Source organism: Coenobita brevimanus, chromosome 25 (assembly GCF_032717465.1).
Source record: "Coenobita brevimanus isolate Jiangsu-jjx chromosome 25, ASM3271746v2, whole genome shotgun sequence".
Classification (NCBI taxonomy): Eukaryota; Metazoa; Arthropoda; class Malacostraca; order Decapoda; family Coenobitidae; genus Coenobita; species Coenobita brevimanus.
In genome coordinates this window covers 41,924,017-41,933,287 of record NC_136978.1, presented here as the reverse complement: position 1 = coordinate 41,933,287, position 9,271 = coordinate 41,924,017, and positions in this window count along the sequence as shown.

Below are 9,271 nucleotides of genomic sequence, written 5' to 3'. Positions count from 1 at the left end.
TTCTCCTCTTTTCATAGCCCCCGTCCCCCTTTTCATCGTGTTCCCCCTTTGCACCCCCTGTCTATCACCGTCTTGCATTCCCTTCCCTCACTTCTTTTTTCTGTCCCCTCCGAAGCACTCCCCGTATCTCCTCCCGTTCCTTGGTCTAATATCTTCCCATTCATTTCCTTTCTTTTCTCACTTCTGCCTTGCTTTCCTTCCTACCTCCACACTTTAATCCTCTCGACCCCCTTCCTATCCCTTCTCATTTCTCCCCCTTCCCCCCATCGTCCTTCGTAACATCCCTCATAGTCTTTTCTCTCGTTTCCTACAACACCCTCTCCTTTTCTCCTGTCCCTATCTCTCTCTCGCCTCCCACCTCTCCATTCTCGTCTCCCTCTCGCCTTCCCATCCACCTTTGCGTTCATTTCTCTTAGTCCTCTTCCAAACGCGCCTTCTCCCCTCCCTTGCTCCCTCTTCCCTCCATAGCCTCATTCCTCTCTTTTTCTATGCCCTGTCTTCCTCCTCCATACTCTGTATTTTCTCCTCCTTTCTCTCTCCCTCCAGGACTACCCTTACTCCCTGTCTTCGTCTCCCTTTGACACTGGTGCCAGTCGGCTGCCAGTTTGCTGTTTTGTTCTTTGTCGTAGTGTACGTGTTTGAAAGCGATAAAGCTGAATGTAAAAGTGGAAATTCTTTGTGTCATGGCGTGGGGTGGTGAAACTTAATTTTTCTGGGGATTTTACTGAGCTGGGCAAAAAGTTAATAGTTTTCCTGTAATATGACGTCATGTATATTTCACTCCTCTTGCCCCCGGATGATTTTTTTATAGCTTAGAGTGTTAAGGAGCTTTTCTTTTTCGTTCTGGATATTTAATGGAATGGAAGAAAGTTGAAGCCTTTCACAAAAATGACGCTTTATGTTTATTTTTATTTTTTCCATCAGTCGACGGTATTCGGTGTTGAAAGAAACTAAGTGCATATTACAAAAGATTCTATTCACCTTATGCGAAGTTCTTCCGTAAGCTGATATTTTTTCAGGATCTTGCCGCCACCAGATGACATTATTTAGTTTGGCAGGCTTTGCGTTGAAATGAGTCTTTAGTTATGTCTACTGTGTTATGAGGAATCTGAATGCCTGAGATATATTAGGATGCTATATTTCGTTATTGATACTACTGTAATGGAGTAAACCTGAAGCTCAACAAAAACATAACAGTGATCCTCGTTGCCGGCTGACGATTTTTATTAATCTTTTGAAGGATTATAGGTCGTACAAATATATGATCATATTCAGGAGTTAGGAAGCCTTTCCACTGAGGATTTGTATAGGGATGGAATTAATATGTAGAATTCTTGTAATGATATTAAGAAGCGAGATTTGCCAGTTAGGTAGCCACGATGTTTCTTGATGTTTCCCAATGTTTAAAGTAGCTAGCTCTGGTACGAGTCAGAGTTGCCACTTCCCTGTTGTTTGTGAGCGTAGTTATATCGTAAGGTATGCATTAAATTTTGTGCTCTTTTTTTTCTCAATAATGTTTCATTTATTTGATTACTTGTTAAATTATGTAATTTAAGTTCGTATAGTGAATAATTTATACCGTTATGTACTGTAAGAAAACTTGCATGTTTTGGTTGTCTCCAAGTTGGTAACTGTGCTCTCTCTCTAGAATACACCACATCTGTGGAGAAGTAGAAGTTTCTACGGTAATGCAAGCTTATATAAAGATGGATACGAGACTAGAACAGGTTCAGTTGGTTTTCAGTTCAGTTTGAGTGTAGTTCTGTGTCAGTGCAGTGGAAATAGTGAAGTGTTGTTGGCAGGCATTAAGTGTTTGTGCAGTGCAGTTTGAAGGCTATATATTCGGTACTTGTGAAAACAGTGAAGTGTTGTCAAGCATTAAGTGCACTAGCAGTTAGTAAAGTCTGCATAGATCCAGTGTTTGTGGGCATAGTGGGGTGAAGTTGGAAAGCATTAAGTGGAATTATTTGGATTTTTTTTTATAATGAATAGATGAAGGAAAAACAAAGAAAAAATATAAGTCCATGTGCCTAAAGGCATCCTCCATTCATAAAATATTTATAACAACTGGATTTGAATTGAAGTAGATTAAATGTTTGTGGGAGACAACTCCCAGGAAGTGAATTCCAGAGAGTATTAGTTCTGGGGATAAACGAATTTTGATAAGCAGAGATGCTTCATTGCGCGGGAGAGAGTGTGAGTTCATGGGCGCTCCCAGCTGCCCCAATATTTCGGGAGAAAATGTGAAGGGGAGGCACAATTGAAGCCAGTTCGTCAGAGCACATACGGTAAAAATATCGATAAAATAATGCTAAAGAAGCAACATCTCTACGTACTGATAATGGAGGAAGGTCCTGCTTAATGGCAGGAATATTGATTAATCTAATGGCTTTATTTAGGATTTTGTTCAACTGCCTCAATGCAACAGCTCCACATCCACTCCACAGTGGTGTACAGTATTCGATCTGAGAACACACATGACGTTTGTATATTGTGGCCATCTGCTCGTCATTGAAGAACTCACGAACTCTGTATATAAGTCCCAATATTTTGGAAGCATTTTTAGCAAGGGATTTAACATAAGCTGTCCAGCTTAGGCTGGGGTATAGAGTAATACCTAGGATATCAACTGTAGTGGATATAGGAATATTGACATCATTTAAAATTATGTGAGAGTCTGAGGGATTCTTTCTGTTGGAGAAATTAATGTATTTAGTTTTCTGAGCATTATATGAGACCAGATTTGTTTGTCCCCGTTGGTTAATTTTAGAAAGGTCCTGGTTCAGAGAAATTGCTGTGTTTATTTGGGAATTTATAATATCAAATTGTGTAAAGGAGGTACTAAATGTGAAGGAACTATGAAGGGTCGAGTCATCAGCATAAGAGTGTATTGGGTTGAGAGTGACAGATAGGAGGTCATTTATATGTATGAGAAAGAGGGTTGGCGCCAAAACTGATCCCTGAGGTACGCCAGCATTTATGAAATGAAACTGAGAATAAATTCCATCTACCATGACCCGTATTTTTCTATTATGAAGCTAAGAAATTAGACAGTGAACTTTAAGAAGCCAGTGTTTATTTTCGCCTCAGCTGAACTTGTGTGCTGTACACCGAAAGGCTGACCATAGGAAGAAAACTCACTGGGCAACGTCCTTCCTGTACTGTACTACTGCTGTTGGAGCCTGTGGCAGTGTGGGTTGGGGACATAACAATATCTCTTACTGTTTTTTTTGCTGCCAACAATTGATTTCTGTTAGGACAATTTAATTATAGATATTGAACAGCATTTTATATCATCATCATCATCATCATCACATAATCCTGTGTTGTCCCATGAGGAGCGTAGGAGCCCAAGGCTAGGCAAGTTGGTCCTGATATTTAAGATGAGAGCGACCAGCCTCGCACATCCATGAGTGGCATTACGTAAGCAATAAACCCAAACCACCAGTTGGATATGAACCTGCACAGGCTTAATCCGATTGGAGGTGCTTAATTACCCGCTAAACCACCAAGTGCCATAATTTGGTTATATGGTTACCACCCAGCATAGTAAATGATTTCCTGGTGTGCAGGAAACCATTTGGTTTGTCACGCAATGTAGAGTCACTCGTAGAGAGCAGGATGGGGAAAGAACGATGGAAAGAAAGACAGAAGTGGAAGGAAGGACAAGAGGAAAGGGCAGTCACTCAAGAGCAGCACTACATCGAGTGAGTGGATGGTTAGCATCCCCACCTTACTGGGAATTTTTAATGAGCTAAAAAAAAAAAAAGTTAAAGCCTTCCAGTACTATAACACCTTTTATGATTAATCTTGCTGCCACCAGACATGTTCAGTCAGTTTAGCCCCTAAAGCTCGGATGACAGCCATAGCCGTTATGAAACTGGTGGTCAGGGCATCTCTGGTGATGGCAGATGCTGTGCGTTTCCTACCAGCATTAGAATTCATACCCACTGTCTATGGGGACCAATGTGTGGTGTATGCATATAGGGGGTGAATGAGTTACATTGCCAGTCTTTCATAGGAATCAGGAGGGATAGAAGTGATGTTTTCTGAATTAACATAGTCCAGTTCACTCGCTGCTGTGAATGACTGCCTGACCCTGCCACTTTCACCCCGGCTGGGATGCAGGGTTGAGACTGAGTGATAGTTCAACTGCGAGATGTTTAGGGGTGACAGTATCATCATTAGCAAGTGGAAAGAGTACGTCTGAGAGTAAGAGTTACGACACAATGTAATGGCACGCGCTGGACACCCCTTATGGCGCACCACTTTTCCGTTGCTCTCATGTGCATACGCCTTACCACACTCTCACCACCAACCAGATCATCCCAGCCTGACACTTCGCCGGTCTGTTGGGTAGTGTAATACATGAAGTGAAAATCTGTATAAAAAAGAAGTGTCATAGAGAAATACCAGTGAAGAAAATTTCGGTGAAGAGAATATGGTAAGTGTTTATGAAAGTAATGAGTGATATTCAATTAGTGAGATTCGTTTCGTTTCGTTTCGTTTTTGAAGGCTCCAACATGCTTGCATACGTCGGCCCTGGGCACCTAATGGCGGCACTCCATGCTGCTCGGTCTCTGACAGCCTCCCTGTCCAGTCCCTTAACTTTGAGGTCACACTTAATGACTTCGTCCCCCGTCTTTTTGGTCTACCCCTCGCAACCCCACCCCCCAATATTAACACTTCTCATTTTCTGCACCCAATGATCATCCTTCATCCTCCCCACATGCCCAAACCACCTCAATCAACCTCTCCTCATCACAACACCTATATACTCGTACTCCAGTCCCATCCAACCTCTCACAACACATATATACTCCAGTCCCATCCTACCTCTCAACTCTTCCATCGTAAACCTATCCCCCCTAAGCCTTGCACTCAGGGATGCATTGCACATCTACCTAATCATTGTCATTTCTGTACGTTTGAGCCTGCGAATATCCTCTTCCTTTACTGCTCAGGTCTCATTACCATACAGCATTACACTCCTAACACATGCTGCATACAAAGATCCCTTAACACGTAGAGAGAGCCCTCTCAGTGTGAGACAACAGCTCTATGAACTTCTTCCAACCATTTCTCATCCTAGCCACAGAATTACAGCAGCTCCAGCCCCACCTCCAGCACATAACATGTCCCCCAAATAACAAAACTCTTCCACACACTCAAGAGACTCACCAGCAAGTTCAGTCCTTTCACACTGGACAATCTCCATCCGCTCTCCCCGACACACCACACACATAAAATTGGCATTATCTTGCAGTCTACCTCTAATACCACGACATCCCTTATGCACCCACTTGTCACAAACACTGCACAAAATGGAATTACTTCCCACGTCCCTGTGGCCGATTGCACATTTTTTTTTTTTTATGTGTCCGACTCCGGTCATAGGCTTCACAGCCTGCTTTCAAGACCCAGTAGTCCTCCTACATACCATACACCTCTACATGTCACCACTTCGGCGCTAACACCCACCGTCCATATTGAATACATGCTAGGGCTGTCTCATACAGGACTGGCCACTCTCCCTCTTCTTTGACAGTACCGCCACCAATCTTAGATGCCATCATTTTTGTTTTATCTGCATTTACTCTTAAGCCCTTGCGCCCCATACAATGTCTCCACTTCCTAAATCATTAGCATACAACATCTCCCACGGGAGTTCATTTCTGAAGTCACGTGAGAGGGCTTCAGGTACCATGATAAACAACAAGGGACTCAAAACTGACCCCTGATGCACACCAACATTCACGGAAAACTCATCACTCAAATCTCCATTCACTCTTACCTGGGTATGAGAGTGCCCATATACATGGCCATAATCACCCTAACTAGCCGCTCCTTCTCCCAATCTTTCTCATTGCCCACTTCACCACCACTCCAGGGACTCTGTCAAAGGCCTTCTCCAAATCAACAAAAACAAAGTAGAGTTCCCCTTTCTTTCCTATATATTTTTCCTGAAACTGTCGAACAATGAATATGACATCAGTGGCCCCCCCTGCCTGGCATAAACCCAAACTGCATCTCATCACCTACTTACCGTAGGTAAGCCATACAAGACATGGAAAACTACACGTAAGTCTATCTATCTACCTATCTATCTGTAGTCAGACACTACAGACTCATAAGGGGTTGCCATTTGTCTTTGAGTTAGATGTTTTACAGGGGGGGGGGGAACACTAACCCTCTGCCAACCCCCTTGTTGACATGTAAGGAACACATATGGATTGGTTATAATATGGTTACCATCCAGCATTGTAAATGGTTTTCTGGCTTACAGGAAACCATTAGACTTGTCACTCAATGTAAAGCCACTTGAAAAGGAAAGAAGAGTAATAAAAACTGACAGAAAAGATGGGAGATTAAGGAAAAGAGGAAGGCAGAAACAGAAACAGAATGGTAAAGGTGAAGGAAGAAGTAGCAAGCACTACATCAAGTGAGTGGATGATAGTTGCGACCATAAATAGAGCTTACACAACATAGATAATTTACGTGCTGAAAAGTGAAAATGTTCTTTTACAGTAAAAGATGTATAATAAACCTTCGAATTTTTTCACTCTTTACCGCACAGTCAAGGGGTGATGATTCATTTATGAGATAGTGGCAAAGAGCAATTGATAGGCGCGTTAAGCTCAAGTGGTGCATGGAAGAGCATGAGCAAGTGCGGAAAAGAGTCCCCAGCTGGCCCAGGCAGCGGTGTGTGCTGTGTTGTACCTGCAGACCCAGTTACTCCTATGAACACAGCCTTCCACAACCCTAAGAATTACCTCTGTTCATCACCTCACATCTCCTCAATCTCTCCACCTAAGGACCTGAAGGTAACTGCAATGGACAGATGAAGGATGGTCAAGTATTCTGATCGTTAATTGAAAGTTCTATGTGCTGAGGTTACGGAGCTATGACTGCTTGACAACACCCTACTTTTTGGAGGGGAGGGTGGGGGACTCTCAGTAAGCACTAAGCTTGGTAAAAGCCCCGATCTTTCGGAGTTAAGGAACAATTTCCGTTAACATCTTTGCTGATAACGGGCTTTTACTGAACTGGAATACAGGTGAAGCCTTCAAATAAGATGACTAGCTCTAAGTTTATTTTTGTTGTCATTAGGCAGTTATGTTTAGCTGAAACAGTTGGGGAACTTCATTGGCCGGAGATCTTACTGAAAAAAAAAAAGAAAGAAAGAAAGAAAGAAAGGGTTTCTACAAAATGGCGCTTTTTAAGTTTAATTTGCTGATATCAAACGATTTTGTTCAATTTGTGAAGTGCCCTGAAAGGAACCTATTCTGTAGTTTCAAGAGTCATACTTAAGCTGAATTAAGTCCTCAGCAACAACAACAACAATTAGTAAGGCAACACTTAGACTACGCGGTACAATTCTGGTGTCCTTACTATAGAATGGATATTAACTCGTTAGAAAATGTACAGAGAAGGATGACAAAATGATACATGATGTTCGGAACCTGTCATATGAAGACAGACTGAAAAGACTAAGTCTGCACTCGCTAGAGAGGCGTAGAGTAAGGGGAGACTTAATTGAGATATTTAAGTGGATGAAGGGTATAAATAAGGGAGATATTAGCAAGGAACTAAAAGTGAGCATACAGGATAGAACTGGAAGTAATGGTTTCAAACTAGAAAAATTCCGTTTCCATAAGGAAATAGGTAGAAATTGGTTTGGTAATAGAGTAGTAGACGAATGGAATAAGCTACCTAGTAAAGTAGTTGCCGCCTCTTCCACTGAGAGTTTCAAGCATAGGCTAGATAAGCATATGACAAATAAGGGGTGGATATAGAGAAAAGAAAATCTTATAACCAATACTAATTCATACTTTTTCCTTTTCAGGTTTCACTACAGTAGTCTCTATTCTCCTTTCAACCTTTCCTATAAAATGTCCTTGCCAGTTTTTCTATACTGCGTGGTGTTCTGTCTGACCTCTTCCTGCCGGCTTCAGGTGGAGGATCTGGAGGGCGGGGGAGAGCCTTCTTCTTTGCTGTCCTTATCTCATTCTAGTAGTTCAGTTACTCTTCTAGGAGCTGCCTAGCATGGGACAACCGGTCTACTGCAGTTATCCTCTCTTCTTATGTTATGTTAACAACAACAACAGCTATAAGGTCATGGAATTCATGTGCAAAGCCATTTTTGAAAAATATTTCAGAACGATTTTATTTTGATTCAGTAGAAACCCTAGCAGGGAAAGGGTTAATGATGGCTGGTCTTCAGTCCACAGGTTCCAGAAATCACTCTGAAGCTGATTATATCTGGTTGGGGATGATTCGTTTTATTTTCCCTTCTCTCTCTCTCTCTCTCTCTCGCTCGACAACTTTCTTCAGTTTAGAGACGTTTTGTGCTACTTACACGTGATTTTTTTTACCTTAGAAAAGCCATTTCATTGTTTCTGGATCCTGCCTTAACCCACCACTTTGGTAAGAATTGGGTTGAGATGATGGTGCCTGGCTTCTGTTTGGGAGTCCCAGGTTCGATTCTCGGCTAGAGCATTAAAAATTTTCCACATATGTACACAAGGTAATAAACAGTATCATTGCACATGGGGTCTGATGCCTACCATAGACATTCGCTGGCTGGCTATATATGGCATGCACATGAACAGCAGGGCTACCGGCCTGTGATAAGTCGGCCAGTAATATTTCAGTGTCCTTCATTCTCTGGAGTCATTATGTTTCACACATACTGTGCACGGATACATTTTTTTTTTTTTTACCTTGTGATGCACGTCTGATGTGTGCTTCTTCAAAACACACACACACACACACACACACACACACACACACACACACACACACACACACACACACTGTATATATATATATATATATATATATATATATATATATATATATATATATATGCACAATACACACTACACTTCCTATTCAAAATTTAACTAAAATGGCGTCTCTTTACCAAGCCTCGGAGTCCCCAGGGGGGGGACCATAAATGCCCCCACCATCCGCCCCTCTCCCGGTGACGACTCGAGGTGCCTGGAAGCACTGTCTGACTCTCTTCTTCTTCATTTCTGCAACATTCGCCGCCTTTCCTCTAACTTTCGCTCTGTTGAGCACCACCTCTCCTCCTCTAAACCTCACCTTCTTTTTCTAACTGAGACTCAGCTGTCTGAGGCAACGGACAGCAAACCCTTTTCTGTATCCTCCTACTTTCTCTATACTCATTTCAAAGCCAAAGGTGGCTGTTGTGTATATATACGCAACGACTTATCTTGCTCTCGTGGTCCTGAACTCGATTCTTCTG